The 18610-nt window shown below is 43.0% G+C and overlaps 1 non-coding gene across 1 annotated transcript; it reads right to left on the bottom strand.

Moving 5' to 3' along the window:
* Nucleotides 1-14244: 14244 nt before the first annotated feature.
* LOC138141002 (5S ribosomal RNA) lies at nucleotides 14245-14364 on the bottom strand. Its single transcript, XR_011162904.1, has one exon. It is a non-coding gene; the product is annotated as a 5S ribosomal RNA (ribosomal RNA).
* Nucleotides 14365-18610: the final 4246 nt, after the last annotated feature.

Here is an 18610-nt window from a genome sequence, read left to right as displayed (position 1 = left end):
GTGATTTTTGTGTAGCGTCCCATGTTTGTCGCTAGCCTTAGGCATTTATTTTGGAAACGTTGCGGTTTTATCATGGTGGTTTTGGGGATGTGGCACCAGGCCGGGGAAGCGTAGGTTATTATTGGCCGTATTATTGTTTTGTAGAGTCTTTTTTTGTTGTCAATTGTCATCTTATTGTTTCTTGCCATTAGTGGGTAAATTTGCCTGAGTGTTGCGTTTGCTTTTGTCAGTGTGTTGTTAATGTGTGTGTGAAAGTTCAGTCTGGTGTCAAGTGTCAGTCCGAGGTATTTTACAGTGGGCGTCGTCGCGATCGTTTTGTCTTTGACTTTTAATTTTGTGATTATTTTGCTGTTAGTAGATTTTCTTGTAAATAGTATTGTTTCTGTTTTGTTTGCATTTATTGTGATTAGCCATTCGTCGAAATATTTTAGAATCATGTTGAGGTGCAATTGAACTTGTCTGTTGGCCACCTCGCCGTTGAATGAGTGCGCGTAAATAGCCGTGTCATCAGCGTATAGAGCGAGTTTTGTTTTTGCGAATGTGGGGATATCATTAATAAACCAGGTGAAGAGTCTGGGTCCAAGGACTGATCCTTGGGGTACTCCTGCTTTGATGAGTTGCGTTTCCGAAAGTGTGTTTTCTATTTTTACTCTAAATTTTCTATCAGTTAAATATGATTGTAGTAGTTTTACCATGTTTATTGGGATTTTGTTTTTGTATAATTTGATTATTAGTCCTTGGATCCAGACTCTGTCGAACGCTTTTTGTATATCTAATAATGTCATTGCTGTTACTTTTTTTTTGTTGTAGTTTGCGATTATGTCGTTTACGATTCTCGTCACTTGTTGTGTTGTGTCGTGTCCTTGTCTGAAGCCAAATTGTTCTTCTCTAGTCAATTTGAGGTTTTTGTCATATTTGTTTAGTCTTGCGTTAATTACCTTTTCCGCCACCTTTGCGAGTCCGGGTAGGAGGCTTATGGGGCGGTAGTTGTTGGGGTTTGTTAAATCTTTTTTTGGTTTTGGAATTGGGATTATTGTTGCAATCTTCCATTGTTGTGGAAAATGTTGTAGCTGTATTATTGCGTTTATAATGTAATGAAGCTGGACTATTGATTTCTTGCTGAGGTTTTTTATTGCTTTATTAGGGATATTGTCGGGTCCGGGGGCTTTGTTGTTTGGCAAGGATTTAATAATGGTTAATATTTCTGTGGGGTCTGTTAAGTTGTCTCTGTCATATTGTCTGGTGTTTTTGTAGTTTGTCTTTTGTAATACTTGTGCAATGTGGTTTATTTCTTTTTGTTTTGTTGTTAGTTGTCTTGTATTCAGTTGTAGGTCATGTACGTCTCTGTAGAAGCTGGCAAGGGTGTCTGCTTTTTCTTTATCTGTGATTGATAGTGTGTCGTTCACTTTTATTATTCCGATTGGTTCTTTAGGTTTTTTGAGGAGTTTTGCAATTTTAAAGAGCGAGTTGTCTTTGATGTTTAGTTTTTCTATTTTCTCTTGCCAGATTTTGTTTTTATTTTCTTGTATTCGGGTTTTGATTTCCTTTGCTAAATTTTTTGCTTGCTCTTTAAAGATTGGGTTTCCGGTCCTTTGCCAGCTTTTTCGTGTAGCGTTCTTTTTTTTGATTAGTTGTATGATTTCGGGTGTGATGTGTTGTGTTTCTGTGTTTATTGTGTGTGTTTTTGTGTGTTTTTTTATTGCGTTCTGTATGATTTGTGTGAGTGTGTCTATGGTGTGTTCCAGTTGTTTTCTGTCGGTGATTGTTCTGTTTATTTTTAGTTGGCTGTCAATTGTCTCTCTAAATTTGTTCCAGTCCGTGTTTTTATATGTGATTTTTGTACGTGATCGATTTTCACGGTATTGACCGTCAGTTGTTATTATCACTGGGTTATGGTCCGAGTTAAGTGCTGTTAGCGTTGTCGGTCTGTTAATTGTTATGTTTTTGGTGATAAAAAGGTCTATTGTGGTGGGGCTCATTCCGTTTTCGGGGAAATGTGTCGGCTCGTCCGTGTAGTTTACGGTCAGATCGTTGTTGTCAGTGTATTTTTTAAGGAGATTGCCGTTTGCATTAGACCGGCCCCGATTCCAGTCACCGTGTTTTGCGTTAAAGTCGCCACCTACTATTACTTTGCGGCTTCGTTCGAATAATTTTTTAAGGTCTGATTCGGTGAATTTGTTCTCTGGTCTGTTATACGCTGCTGTCACGGCTACTCGATTGGCTAACTCTATTGTGACTGTTTCAATGCTGTTTGTGTTGTCGTTTTTTATTTGCCGGTGCGCAATGTCAGATTTAATTATTATCGCGACGCCGCCCGCTCGCGTGTTTGTCGGTCTGTCTTGTCTGTATGTTTTGTAATTGTTGAAGTATAGTTTGTCGTTACTGGTTAGTTTTGTTTCGTTAATTATCATAATGTCTATTTTTTCTGTCATTAGGAATGTTTTCGTTTCGTCTATTTTGTTTATAATACCGTTTGCGTTCCAGGTTGCGATTTTGATTTTAAATGTCATACTTTGTGATATTTTGTGTAAACTGGAGCACGGTCATAAATCTCTCATCTGAGCTTTTTGCTCCAGTCAAGAGGTTATTTAAATCTGTTAAGGCTCTGATTAAATTGCTAATATTACATAAACTGTTTAACCTCTTGATTTGGGCAAAAAGCTCGGATGTGTTACCTTGGCTGTTTCCTATTGGCTGCGTGCTTTGTGTGCTCGTCCGAGCGCTCTCAGTCGAGGGCGTGGCTGGGGACTGCTCCCGTTCGGTGTGGCTGTTTTCGGCTCGTTCGCTGCCTGTGTTGTTTTTTTTTCTTTTTTCCCATGCGTTTTCTTTAGGGAGAGGCGCCGGGACGTAATTTTCGTTTTTGGTATTCCTTTTTCTTCTTTCTTGAGCCGCCTCAAGCTTCTTCTGGTACTCGGGACACTTTGTGTTGTTTGCCGTGTGATCACCGTCGCAGTTAACACATTTTGGGGTGATTTTATTTCCCAGCTGGCAGTCCCGGGTGAGATGGTCCCCGGCGCATTTTACGCATTTGGCCTGTGCGTGACAGTTTGCGGTTGCGTGCCCCCATCTTTGGCACCGGTGACATTGTACGAAAATTTTGTTGTTGATGTGGCGTTGCCAGCTTACCTTGGTGTTAAGTACGAATTTTATCTGTTCTAGCTTGTCCAGTGTGTATGTTCTGTCCGTGACTATAAGATATGCTGGCCATTTGGTGCCTCGCATACAGTATATTTCTTGTGCCTCCACTTTTTCCGCCTGGAGAGCTTCCGCTACTTCTTTTGCTGTTGGTCCCTGGTGCAGTCCTCTTAGTACGAAGGCGTGGGTTTTCTCCGTCTTATGTGTATATGTGTGGAAGTCTATGTTGTCGTTTTTCAGAACTTTCTGTATCTTTGTCCAGTCACTTTTATTCCTTGTGTAGATGTTAGTATTGTATCTGGTATATTTTATTGTGTACTGGTTTCCAATCGAGTTTCTCAGCGTTGTCGTGAGTTTTAGGTGGTCTTTGAAGAATCCGTGCACAATAATGGGCGGTGGCAGTTTTTCTTTTGTTCTTTGCTCTTGGGCTGTTGTGTCCATTAAGTTGTCCTCGTTGACATCAGTCGTGTTCTTCAGTGGCTCATATGTGTTTTTGAGCTCAAGTTTTTCTATCGTAGTTGCTGGGTGCATTTTTCTTGTTCGTTTGGGGCTTTGCCACCCCTCAGTGCGGTCATTTCGGCTGTTGTCTGTTGTTTCATTCATTGTTGCTTCCGAGGTGTCATTCGCTATTTCCGCTGGGATGTATTTTCTCAGGAGTGTTCTCCTTTGTAGGAGGTTAACGGTCTTCGGCCGCAACCTTTTCGTTAATTTTGATTTCGCACGAACTATTTTGCCGTACAGATTCACTTTTTTTTCTTTTTTAACTTCACTTTGTGTTGACTACAAACAACCCGCACTTTGTTAGCGGGTGTTGCGCCCGTACTTTTGGTGGCCGTTGAGATAACTGCGCAATTCTGGGTGGTTTCACGTCCGTTCGCCTCGGCGCTCGGGACAAGACTGGGCGGACGAGAACCGGTGCTTTTCAACGTGGTATGGCCGTTGCCGTGGTGTTTAGGTGTGATCGTTGGTGTAAAATATATTGCTTTTAACATTCCGATGCACGAATATGAACATCAAAACGCGATGCGTTTCGTTTCCGTATGCACTTACCCTCTGACGACCGACGTCGGACCGAACTAACGGGAAATCCCACAACAACCACCACGTCACGCTCTAACGACAAGAGAGACTACTAGACGGACTGGCGATCTCCCGCGTCGCACATTTTTCGACCGCCGGCGGCGGTGGAAAATCCAGAATTTCACCCCACCTACCGCGCTGCTTGCTCCGACGACGACGAGATTCCCACATTTGGATCGACCGAAATATGTAAGTAATATCAGGAAGTTCCGATTTTCGAGAGGAGACCTGTGTTTCTATTTACCTATCTATAATAATTATCGTTATAATCATCATATCATTATTATTATTATTAACATTATTATTTATTACCATTATTATTATTATTATTATTATTTATCGTCCCTCGGATTCGGCGATCTTCGAAAATCCAAGTTGGACCGTTAGACATTCGAACGCGGTGTGCGTGGCTGACGAGTTGTTATTTTTGGCGTTTTTTCTTCGATCTTCACCCCGACTTCGGACGACGCAGGTCGGACACGAAATTACGAAGAGAGAAAGACGGAAGAAAGGAAGAAAACCTGAAGATCCGTCGAAGAAAATATCGGAAAACTCGTAGGTGCGGCATCGGTCGGACGATGAAGACCGTCTCCTTTCGGATGATCCTCTCGACGGACTTTCGGCCGTCCCGAAGGGTCCGGACGGCAACGGGACCCGTCGTCGACTCGTCCCGTTTCAACTTCCGCCGAAAACGATCGACCTGAACGTCGGAGAGGCGGTTCGCGGCATCCTGTTGTCGGAATTGCCTCGGTTCGAACACCAGGTCCTTTCTGTGCTTCGACCGTTTCGGAAGCGTTTGGCGACGCGAAGATGTCGTAAAATCGAGAAGGTGGCGCGGTATTCCGGGAAGAGATGGACCAATATTTCGGCGAACGAAATATGGATTCCCGGAATCGACGCGTCTACCCCGCACCGCCGACGTAAACCGTCGGTCCCGAATCGAAACCGTGACGACCCGGATTTAGGGCTGGTGGTTGGAGGGGCGTGTACCTGATTCGAAACCCACCGACGTTCCGAGACGAACTTCGCTATCTCCAGGGAAACTTCGGAAACCGAGTTCGGCCAGCTTGATCACACGGTGGCGATGGTGATCGAGGAAAGAGGACGATGCCATCACGCGGGCAACGATTCCGAGGCCTGCAATTTCTTCGACGGCGGACGCGGTGCGCGTTCAGTCTTCCGTCCGCAGTGGCGACTATTTTATAAAGACTTAGAAAATTTTTTTGTTCAATTCTCGTTCACGAGGTGCTCGAAGTGTACGTGTGTGAGCAAGTGTTTTTTCAATAATTATTATTAACTTTTAACGTTTTAACGTGAAAGATGGCCGACGTCGAAAATCAAACAGCATCATCGGTCACCACCGGTTCCGCTGCCACCCCTCAATCCCACGCGAAGAAAGAGAAAAAAGCGAAAAATCCCAGGGCGAAACCGTCCCATCCTCCGACATCCGAGATGGTAAACAACGCCATCAAGGGACTCAAGGAACGCGGAGGATCGTCTCTTCAGGCCATCAAGAAGTTCGTCGCCGCAAATTACAAAGTCGACGCCGAAAAGGTCGCCCCTTTCATCAAGAAATATCTGAAAGGCGCCGTGGCGTCGGGATCTCTGGTTCAGACGAAAGGTAAGGGCGCGTCGGGTTCGTTCAAGCTCGCCTCGTCCACCTCCGGTGGTGCCAAAGTCGCCTCCGCCTCCGACAAGAGGAAACCCGCTTCGTCCGCCGCATCCAAGACGAAAAAATCATCCGCCAAACGTACCGCCGTCGCGACGACTTCCGACAAGGCTTCCTCGAAGACAGCCAAAAAACAAGCCTCCCCCAAAGCGAAGAAGACTGCTGCCGAAAAGAAGAGCGCCGTCGCTGCCTCCGCCGCCGCAGCGAAAGCCAAGAAATCGGCCGCCTCCTCGGCAGAAAAGAAAACTAGAGCCGCCCCGAAACCCCGATCGCCTTCCAAAGCGAAGAAATCTAACAAGGCTGGTCCGACTAAAAAACCCAAAGCACCCAAACCCAAGACAGCCAAAGCCATTCCTGTCAAGGTGAAAAAGGCCGCTTCGCCGAAGAGGAAAAAGTGAGAAACGTGGATGGATACTCGACTCATGTTCGTTCGGCTGTGCCTCGTTCCGACGTCATCATCGTACTACCGGCAACGGGGCACGCACAAATGGCCCTTTTCAGGGCCACACGATAATCTACGACGAAAAAAAGAAATAAAACTATCCTTACGGCGAAACCAAATAAAATAGATAGCATCAGCTGGCAGGTAGGTGATGACAGGATGCAATAAAATTTTACGAACGACCGCAACCCAACCCGAATCGAGAGGACCGACCGATTATTGACATTTTTATTTTATTCATTTCCGGTTGAAGGGCGATATATTTTTTTTTTTGCCTGTAAAGTTTGAGGTTCTGAAAAGAACCGATTTTTTTGTTATAAAATTCGTGTTTCGTGTTGTTCTTCCGAAACACGATGTGGAAAAATTTAAGCGCGTTCACCCCGAATACGTCTGGCAAGTTGGATGTCCTTTGGCATGATGGTTACACGTTTGGCGTGGATGGCGCACAAATTCGTGTCCTCGAACAGACCGACCAAGTAAGCTTCGCTCGCTTCCTGGAGGGCCATCACGGCGGAGCTTTGGAAGCGCAAATCGGTTTTGAAATCCTGAGCGATCTCCCTCACCAAACGTTGAAAGGGAAGCTTGCGGATGAGCAACTCGGTACTTTTCTGGTAACGACGGATCTCACGCAGAGCCACGGTACCAGGTCTGTAACGGTGGGGCTTCTTGACGCCGCCAGTGGCGGGAGCGCTTTTCCTGGCCGCTTTGGTAGCCAGTTGTTTCCTGGGGGCTTTTCCTCCGGTGGACTTGCGTGCGGTCTGCTTGGTCCTGGCCATTTCGAATGAAACGAATGAAAAACAAAACTGACAATTATTAAAATCGACTCTGACGATCGTTAGACGTGCACGCGTCGAAAGGTAAACGGGTACTAAAAATTCCGCCATATTAAATTGTACTTTTATACGTGAACAAAGTCAACGGCTGACTTCGTCGATTGGTCGATGGTGAACCGTTGAATCTATATAAGGCTCCGTTAGTTGAAATTTTGCGGTAGTTGACTTCCTAGGGACGAGGTGTGCAGGTATTTTGTGTCAGTTGAAATAATCTGAAAAGATGACCGGTCGCGGTAAAGGAGGCAAAGGATTGGGAAAAGGAGGAGCGAAGCGTCATCGCAAAGTCCTGCGTGACAACATCCAGGGCATCACGAAACCCGCTATCAGAAGATTGGCTCGTCGTGGCGGCGTGAAACGTATTTCCGGTTTGATCTACGAAGAAACTCGCGGAGTCCTGAAAGTGTTCTTGGAAAATGTCATCCGAGATGCCGTCACCTACACGGAACACGCCAAACGTAAAACCGTGACAGCGATGGACGTCGTCTACGCTTTGAAACGTCAAGGACGCACCCTCTACGGTTTCGGAGGTTAATTTCCTGGCGCTCTTCACCGTTCGAGAAAACCAGAATAAAATACGAAATACAAAATCGGTTCTTTTCAGAACCACAAAATAAAAATAAGAGGAAAAAAAAGAAACATGATGTTCTTTCGAGAAACAACGGACAATTATTACTAACTGACTACCTGATAAATGTACCAAGATCGTAAACACCCCTTGCTTTCCTTTTGGCATTGCAGTCGTAAATGATAATAATACAAAAAGAAAAGATGCATCGGTCATTTTACGAAAAAAAAAAGCTATAGTGGCCCTGAGAAGGGCCGATATTTTGAGTTTTCGCCACGGAGATGGATCGATCGTTCGTTTAAGGTTTCTTCTCGGTTTTTTTGGGTAAAAGTACGGCCTGAATGTTGGGTAAGACACCGCCTTGGGCGATCGTAACTCCGGACAGGAGTTTGTTCAATTCCTCGTCGTTTCTGATGGCCAGCTGCAGATGACGCGGTATAATACGTGTCTTCTTGTTGTCACGGGCAGCGTTTCCTGCCAATTCTAGAACTTCGGCGGCTAAGTACTCCATGACGGCGGCCAAATAGACGGGAGCTCCTGCACCGACGCGTTCCGCGTAATTTCCTTTTCTGAGAAGACGATGTATCCTACCCACCGGAAACTGGAGACCGGCACGGCTCGAACGGGATTTCGCTTTTCCCTTCACTTTACCTCCTTTACCGCGACCTGACATTTTAAGTTCGTTCGTTAGACACCACGAGAAGTAATAAAACTGACGGACGGGACTCGTCGATTGTAAAAGCTGGTAGCTGTGCTTCGAATTTATAGCCTCCGTGATAGGAGAATAGGACGTGACGATTGGTGGGAGCCCGTTTTCAGGTGGGGTTCTGGTGAACACACTACCTATCAGAAAGGTGGTGGTGCAAAGTTAACGCACGCACACGAGTCAGAGCAGTTCGCGAGTTTGTTGAATCGAATTGAATTGAAAAATGCCGCCGAAGACAAGTGGTAAGGCAGCCAAGAAGGCCGGGAAAGCTCAGAAGAACATTTCCAAGAGCGACAAAAAAAAGAAGCGCAGGAGGAAGGAGAGCTATGCCATCTACATCTACAAGGTGTTGAAACAAGTCCATCCCGACACCGGTATCTCTAGTAAGGCTATGAGCATAATGAACAGTTTCGTGAACGACATCTTCGAACGTATCGCCGCTGAAGCTTCCCGTCTGGCACACTACAACAAACGTTCGACGATCACCAGCAGAGAAATTCAAACTGCCGTGCGTCTGTTGTTGCCCGGTGAGTTGGCCAAGCACGCCGTCTCCGAAGGTACCAAAGCCGTCACCAAGTACACCAGTTCGAAATAGATGTTTTTCGTTTTCGACACATTTATAAACGGTTCTTTTCAGAACCACAAAAACTCTCGAACAAAAAAGAAAAAGACGTGAAACAGCGATTTTTAATTAACTTTTATTATGTCATTATTATTATTATTAGGTTTCATGCATTATCGGTATTTTGCACCCATGCCTATCCAACTTGTAGTTATGTGGTTATTGTATTCGAAATAATTTAGTTGATTGAGGTTATGTTATGAATAAATTTCTATTTTGCCAGAATACAACTCTTCGGAAGAAGAAATCAAATAAACAATCGTACATCTGCTGAACAACCTAGTTGATGGTTGATGGATTTGCATTACCCAGCATATAGCCTAAATGTTCATCTTTAGTGAAATTAAAATTACTTAGCTTTTTTAAGAAAGAAAAAATTAGAACGAATTCTCATCGAAAAAACCGCGATTCCTACAAATGATACAGATGGTTTTGTAGTCGCGTATGTTATTGAATACAATGAGCCGACATTTTTCCGACTCTTTGTTTCATCGAAAACGTTGTTGACATTAGCAAGGAACGTTAAGGATTCCCTGAAACAGACAATTTCACTGTTTTGGAATAGCAGTATGTGCAAATGAGAGGACAGAAGACTTTGAAAAAAGGAGTGAACAAAACTGTACTTTAGTACAGAATGTTATGTTTATTTTAATTTCAATTGTTCCTGTTTTAATGAGATTTTTTATGTTCCTAAATCATTTTCTATTTTTTTTTTCATTAGAGAAGAGTTATTGTCGAGTTATTATCTCTACCTAGCATAAAAATTAAAATACTTTGCAACATTACGTTATTATACATTGCATATCTGACATAAAATACTTGCAAAAATTACTTAGCTAATTAATATTACGCATGACAACTCACATTATTTACTTTGCAAAACATTATAGAATACATAACAGATAATTGTGACCCTGTGTATTGTTCATTGGAATTAAAATAAAAAAAACGTGATTTCGTCAATCGCCGTTATTTGCGACTTCAGGCAACTGTCGCTAAGAGCTATTTTTGTTTCTCCGTTCAATTTCCCGATAAAATCGTCGACTTAGTTATTAACTAAGTTCTTCAGTTAGGTGGTATCAACAATACCACAATAGCCATGTTGCCGGAGTTTTTTGATAAAAGACTTGCTAGTTGGAATACAGAAAATATTTACCAAACACCTATTCACGATAATAAACCGGGGCACTATTGTGGGTTTTCGGTTGGTTTTATATTATATTAGGTACTCACCCTTCGTAACGTGTCTCCACGAAAAAACGTCACTTTCACACTAACCACCTTTCGTTTTAACTCTCGCGACGATAACTGAAATGTTGACGCGCGCCGGACAGATTCACGGACATACAACCACCCACCCACCCCGCGCCCCGGTTTCCGTCTGGACTGGTTCTGTCGTCCGAGTGAGTGCCAAAAATTAGCGTTCGTCTATTAAATGATTGTCGGATGATGATTATTGACGGACACTTTTATCGCACCCGATCACACTTTAGTTACTACCTACGTTTAGTATCGACGACGCATCGTTTCGATTATTGAAATTCGAATTGAATTTTTTTTTTTTCTAGTTTTCGACGTAGATTCGCGTGACACAAATATTATGAGCCTTTTTGGATCGATTTCGTGTGCATCACGCCATTTCTACGGGCGAACGTGAATGTGTGATGTTGACGTGATGGAAGCAACGTTTAGGCAATCCGCATTACGTATTACTATCAATTATATTTTAAACGAATGAAAACTTCAATTCAGAAGTGTGATAATCCCGATCCATTCAAGTTTTGTTAATTTTAGATTAAAAATGCGTGAGTATTGTACTATTGCTAACGATGCCAAAACATCGCATATTCAATGTAAAAAGAACAAGAGCAACGGGCCATTAAGTTAATTTAAAAATAACTCGTACCGGATAAGTCGAATACGTATCCAGGGAAAATTTATTAATTTTAAAATTGACCGGCGGAAACAGGTTCTCGCCTCCCACCACTTTTGTGTAGCGGCCGCCAAATCAATTTTGTTTTTATATAATTGATTCAAAAAATTGAAATTCACGCATAGTTATCTGTGCCTGAAGTGGGTCATTTTCATTGCATTGTTAGTAAGATCGAAACCATAGAAACCATACAAAACGCATACGACTATTTCTGTTTTTCATTTCACGCACTGTTTTTTATTAGTTACCTAGCAACATGGTCACTGCATTGAAACTTCAGAGTTCCTTCAAAAATTTGAATTTTTAATTTCAATTTTTTGAATCAATGATTTAATATAAAAATAACTATTGTGGAAAACAGCAAAAAATAAAATAATACCACTAATTGGCGGCTGGTCAGGATAGACCTAACGTTCGAAATTTAGAAAAATATTTTTTTTATTTTAATACTGTTACTTTTCTAATGAAGTGCGAAATAAGTTGTGCCCCATAGCTATCTTTTTTATTTTTCACTACGACAATTACAAAGTGTTGATATTCACAACTTTTCGTGAGCACTTCGATAGAAATGAACAAGAACGCAGGAAAATTCCACACCGAATATTAATATTCTGTCTTGGCCCATGTTTACTTTTATCTACCGCAAAACAAAATGTTCGGATTTGTCAGGGGTATTCTGATTTAAAAAAAGAAGAACATTTGACGAATATTTTAAGTCTCAAACGTTTGGAAAATAATGCAACAACAATTCATAGACTACAAAAAAGCCTATGATTCAGTACCACATTCATGGTTAATTAAAATTCTTAAAATTTATAAAATTAATATTAAATTAAATCACCTTCTTTATATGGATGACATAAAACTTAACAATAACTGAAAATCAATCAATATGTCGTGGTCATTACGAAAATTTAGAATATATAACTAAAGAAGGAGAAATCATTAAAAATTTAAATAAAGGAGAATTTTATAAATATTTAGGTATTAATCAATCAAATCAAATTAAATCTATTCTTTTGGTGTTATAAAATGGTCCAAAACTAATTTAAAGAATATAAATATTCAAACTAGAGTTCTCTTTACAAAATTTTGTAAACATCACCCCAAATCTGCTGTTGAAAGATTTAATTTACCACGCGAAAATGGTGGTAGGGGTTTTTCAAATCTAGAAATTCTACAACACAATCAAATTGCTTCACTAAAAAATTATTTTCTCAATAGAGCTCGTGATATGACACTATAGCAAATATAAAACAAAAGTCTTTACATGGGAGATATTTTAAAGAGCTGAGGGTTTTATATTTGCAATACAAGATCTTGCACCGTTTTGGCTCACAGCGAATATAAAAAACGTCATGATATATTCGCAAAAATTATACACATGAATTTAGCAGTTAAATTCAATTTATTAAAGGATACACAACCACATTACATTTATAAACCAGAAAGTTGTTTAGAAAATGACAATTACAAATTATATTTTGATCGCACAGTTTTAACTGACATTCACATTCAGCATAACAGACCAGACATTATTATTTTAAATAAACAACAAAAGCAAGCATATCTTTTAGATATAGCTGTTCCAAATTCACACAATATAACACAGACATATAATACAAAAATTAATAAATATATTATTATAATTTCAGCAACAGGAATAGTACCGCAATCTCTTTTTAAAAATTTAAAAATTTTGGACTTAGAGAACACATAAAACACAAAAAAGTCAAAATGTGGAGGCGAGACGCCGGTAATTATGTTGATAAGCACTGCACTACTGCCGCCGGGTGGAGGTGGGATACGAAAAGAAGATGCTCTCACTGCTCTCACTCACAATAAGTTCGGAAAAACCGAATTTTATTATCGTATTTAATTGACGTCACAGTTACTTTGGCGAAACAGGAGCTCGCTTTTCGAAGGCATGATGAAAAAGACAGACGAATCAATTTGATATATAAAACCTAACAGGAACGGCTGGTCCATGAGGTCATTTGGGTAATGACCCCCTAAAAAATAAAGGTTTTACCCAACACCAGCCGCGACTGCAATGTACACAAGACTATGACTGCTACATATTATGTTATTTCAACCAAATCAGAAGTACAATAATTTTGAAAAGTAAGTGCAATGTATACTTCTAAATCTATCTAAATTTATTAATATGTAATTTTTTTCAAAACTATCGATCTTTCTTTGAAACATTTTCAATTCACAATTCACTGTTGGAAGCGCTGTACTTTTTAGTATAAATACGTATACGAAAAATTAAAATAATAGTTGAATTAACACATCGTTAAATGTTACGAGGAACATAGTTTTTTGGATTACACAGCAAAATCTTGGAATTTCAGTCCGATATTACTCCATTGAGTCTTTGGACTCACAAATAAATACCTCGAAAAGCCGACAAACATCTGTCTAGAACTTTTCTAGTAACCAGAGGGTATCGTAAACGACCCGTGTTTAGACCTCTTTCGTGAAAGTGACCGACCGCCGGCGCCGCTCGATTTCGTCATAAATCTCAGCCGTACCCCCCACGATAATTGACAAGTCTGTCATACAGCCCTACCATTTAAAACCTTTATTCTCTTCGTTTTAAAAATAGTTTCGCATGGTTTTTCTCTCTTCTCGTTTTACAATGGTCCAGTGACTAATAAATGAGTGTTGTGTTATGAGTTTGTTCGAGCTCAAAAAAACGTGGTTCGAAATTGTTTAACGTTTAACGAATGGTAAGTTATTCTAGTTTTTATGTTGGTCTTAACGTGTTAGGGGCCAAGAATACAACATTGTCTGTCCATTATAACATAGAACTGATATGTTGAATTCAGATCTCTAATTATTTAAAAACCAAAAAAATAAAGCAGCAGTCAAAGTGGCATGTACGCGTAACCTAATATATATTTTTTTTACATTAAAAGATCGCCGTCTTCCTCGTCGCACTTACGACATTTGCATATGTTATCTTTGTTAAACTCACGGAAGGAATATAATGAACCGGTCACCCGTCCAAGTGCTGACCGCTGCCCGCGTGGCTTACCTTCGGTGATCGAACGACAACCTTTACCGTTTGACGAGTTTTTATTCTGCAATTGTTTACAATTAATCGACAAAAAAAATTGTTTTCTTAATTATCTAGTACTTAAAGCTATGAATCTACATTATACGGGTCTGTGCATGTTTCCGAATACCTGCACGAAAAACAAATCGGTTCGGTGGTTGCTATGGATTTCAAAAAAAAACAAAAAGTGTTGGGGGGCAACGGCACGCGGTGTTCCCAAGCGGTCACCCATCCAAGTACTGACCGCGCCCGACGTTGCTTAACTTCGGTGATCGGACGAGAACCGGTGCTTTTCAACGTGGTATGGCCGTTGCCGTGGTGTTTAGGTGTGATCGTTGGTGTAAAATATATTGCTTTTAACATTCCGATGCACGAATATGAACATCAAAACGCGATGCGTTTCGTTTCCGTATGCACTTACCCTCTGACGACCGACGTCGGACCGAACTAACGGGAAATCCCACAACAACCACCACGTCACGCTCTAACGACAAGAGAGACTACTAGACGGACTGGCGATCTCCCGCGTCGCACATTTTTCGACCGCCGGCGGCGGTGGAAAATCCAGAATTTCACCCCACCTACCGCGCTGCTTGCTCCGACGACGACGAGATTCCCACATTTGGATCGACCGAAATATGTAAGTAATATCAGGAAGTTCCGATTTTCGAGAGGAGACCTGTGTTTCTATTTACCTATCTATAATAATTATCGTTATAATCATCATATCATTATTATTATTATTAACATTATTATTTATTACCATTATTATTATTATTATTATTATTTATCGTCCCTCGGATTCGGCGATCTTCGAAAATCCAAGTTGGACCGTTAGACATTCGAACGCGGTGTGCGTGGCTGACGAGTTGTTATTTTTGGCGTTTTTTCTTCGATCTTCACCCCGACTTCGGACGACGCAGGTCGGACACGAAATTACGAAGAGAGAAAGACGGAAGAAAGGAAGAAAACCTGAAGATCCGTCGAAGAAAATATCGGAAAACTCGTAGGTGCGGCATCGGTCGGACGATGAAGACCGTCTCCTTTCGGATGATCCTCTCGACGGACTTTCGGCCGTCCCGAAGGGTCCGGACGGCAACGGGACCCGTCGTCGACTCGTCCCGTTTCAACTTCCGCCGAAAACGATCGACCTGAACGTCGGAGAGGCGGTTCGCGGCATCCTGTTGTCGGAATTGCCTCGGTTCGAACACCAGGTCCTTTCTGTGCTTCGACCGTTTCGGAAGCGTTTGGCGACGCGAAGATGTCGTAAAATCGAGAAGGTGGCGCGGTATTCCGGGAAGAGATGGACCAATATTTCGGCGAACGAAATATGGATTCCCGGAATCGACGCGTCTACCCCGCACCGCCGACGTAAACCGTCGGTCCCGAATCGAAACCGTGACGACCCGGATTTAGGGCTGGTGGTTGGAGGGGCGTGTACCTGATTCGAAACCCACCGACGTTCCGAGACGAACTTCGCTATCTCCAGGGAAACTTCGGAAACCGAGTTCGGCCAGCTTGATCACACGGTGGCGATGGTGATCGAGGAAAGAGGACGATGCCATCACGCGGGCAACGATTCCGAGGCCTGCAATTTCTTCGACGGCGGACGCGGTGCGCGTTCAGTCTTCCGTCCGCAGTGGCGACTATTTTATAAAGACTTAGAAAATTTTTTTGTTCAATTCTCGTTCACGAGGTGCTCGAAGTGTACGTGTGTGAGCAAGTGTTTTTTCAATAATTATTATTAACTTTTAACGTTTTAACGTGAAAGATGGCCGACGTCGAAAATCAAACAGCATCATCGGTCACCACCGGTTCCGCTGCCACCCCTCAATCCCACGCGAAGAAAGAGAAAAAAGCGAAAAATCCCAGGGCGAAACCGTCCCATCCTCCGACATCCGAGATGGTAAACAACGCCATCAAGGGACTCAAGGAACGCGGAGGATCGTCTCTTCAGGCCATCAAGAAGTTCGTCGCCGCAAATTACAAAGTCGACGCCGAAAAGGTCGCCCCTTTCATCAAGAAATATCTGAAAGGCGCCGTGGCGTCGGGATCTCTGGTTCAGACGAAAGGTAAGGGCGCGTCGGGTTCGTTCAAGCTCGCCTCGTCCACCTCCGGTGGTGCCAAAGTCGCCTCCGCCTCCGACAAGAGGAAACCCGCTTCGTCCGCCGCATCCAAGACGAAAAAATCATCCGCCAAACGTACCGCCGTCGCGACGACTTCCGACAAGGCTTCCTCGAAGACAGCCAAAAAACAAGCCTCCCCCAAAGCGAAGAAGACTGCTGCCGAAAAGAAGAGCGCCGTCGCTGCCTCCGCCGCCGCAGCGAAAGCCAAGAAATCGGCCGCCTCCTCGGCAGAAAAGAAAACTAGAGCCGCCCCGAAACCCCGATCGCCTTCCAAAGCGAAGAAATCTAACAAGGCTGGTCCGACTAAAAAACCCAAAGCACCCAAACCCAAGACAGCCAAAGCCATTCCTGTCAAGGTGAAAAAGGCCGCTTCGCCGAAGAGGAAAAAGTGAGAAACGTGGATGGATACTCGACTCATGTTCGTTCGGCTGTGCCTCGTTCCGACGTCATCATCGTACTACCGGCAACGGGGCACGCACAAATGGCCCTTTTCAGGGCCACACGATAATCTACGACGAAAAAAAGAAATAAAACTATCCTTACGGCGAAACCAAATAAAATAGATAGCATCAGCTGGCAGGTAGGTGATGACAGGATGCAATAAAATTTTACGAACGACCGCAACCCAACCCGAATCGAGAGGACCGACCGATTATTGACATTTTTATTTTATTCATTTCCGGTTGAAGGGCGATATATTTTTTTTTTGCCTGTAAAGTTTGAGGTTCTGAAAAGAACCGATTTTTTTGTTATAAAATTCGTGTTTCGTGTTGTTCTTCCGAAACACGATGTGGAAAAATTTAAGCGCGTTCACCCCGAATACGTCTGGCAAGTTGGATGTCCTTTGGCATGATGGTTACACGTTTGGCGTGGATGGCGCACAAATTCGTGTCCTCGAACAGACCGACCAAGTAAGCTTCGCTCGCTTCCTGGAGGGCCATCACGGCGGAGCTTTGGAAGCGCAAATCGGTTTTGAAATCCTGAGCGATCTCCCTCACCAAACGTTGAAAGGGAAGCTTGCGGATGAGCAACTCGGTACTTTTCTGGTAACGACGGATCTCACGCAGAGCCACGGTACCAGGTCTGTAACGGTGGGGCTTCTTGACGCCGCCAGTGGCGGGAGCGCTTTTCCTGGCCGCTTTGGTAGCCAGTTGTTTCCTGGGGGCTTTTCCTCCGGTGGACTTGCGTGCGGTCTGCTTGGTCCTGGCCATTTCGAATGAAACGAATGAAAAACAAAACTGACAATTATTAAAATCGACTCTGACGATCGTTAGACGTGCACGCGTCGAAAGGTAAACGGGTACTAAAAATTCCGCCATATTAAATTGTACTTTTATACGTGAACAAAGTCAACGGCTGACTTCGTCGATTGGTCGATGGTGAACCGTTGAATCTATATAAGGCTCCGTTAGTTGAAATTTTGCGGTAGTTGACTTCCTAGGGACGAGGTGTGCAGGTATTTTGTGTCAGTTGAAATAATCTGAAAAGATGACCGGTCGCGGTAAAGGAGGCAAAGGATTGGGAAAAGGAGGAGCGAAGCGTCATCGCAAAGTCCTGCGTGACAACATCCAGGGCATCACGAAACCCGCTATCAGAAGATTGGCTCGTCGTGGCGGCGTGAAACGTATTTCCGGTTTGATCTACGAAGAAACTCGCGGAGTCCTGAAAGTGTTCTTGGAAAATGTCATCCGAGATGCCGTCACCTACACGGAACACGCCAAACGTAAAACCGTGACAGCGATGGACGTCGTCTACGCTTTGAAACGTCAAGGACGCACCCTCTACGGTTTCGGAGGTTAATTTCCTGGCGCTCTTCACCGTTCGAGAAAACCAGAATAAAATACGAAATACAAAATCGGTTCTTTTCAGAACCACAAAATAAAAATAAGAGGAAAAAAAAGAAACATGATGTTCTTTCGAGAAACAACGGACAATTATTACTAACTGACTACCTGATAAATGTACCAAGATCGTAAACACCCCTTGCTTTCCTTTTGGCATTGCAGTCGTAAATGATAATAATACAAAAAGAAAAGATGCATCGGTCATTTTACGAAAAAAAAAAGCTATAGTGGCCCTGAGAAGGGCCGATATTTTGAGTTTTCGCCACGGAGATGGATCGATCGTTCGTTTAAGGTTTCTTCTCGGTTTTTTTGGGTAAAAGTACGGCCTGAATGTTGGGTAAGACACCGCCTTGGGCGATCGTAACTCCGGACAGGAGTTTGTTCAATTCCTCGTCGTTTCTGATGGCCAGCTGCAGATGACGCGGTATAATACGTGTCTTCTTGTTGTCACGGGCAGCGTTTCCTGCCAATTCTAGAACTTCGGCGGCTAAGTACTCCATGACGGCGGCCAAATAGACGGGAGCTCCTGCACCGACGCGTTCCGCGTAATTTCCTTTTCTGAGAAGACGATGTATCCTACCCACCGGAAAC

The sequence above is a fragment of the Tenebrio molitor genome, unplaced genomic scaffold (genome assembly GCF_963966145.1).
Source record: "Tenebrio molitor unplaced genomic scaffold, icTenMoli1.1 SCAFFOLD_755, whole genome shotgun sequence".
Classification (NCBI taxonomy): domain Eukaryota; kingdom Metazoa; phylum Arthropoda; class Insecta; order Coleoptera; family Tenebrionidae; genus Tenebrio; species Tenebrio molitor.
Note: the sequence above shows the minus strand (reverse complement) of the source record. Positions and strands in the feature narration are given on the sequence as shown.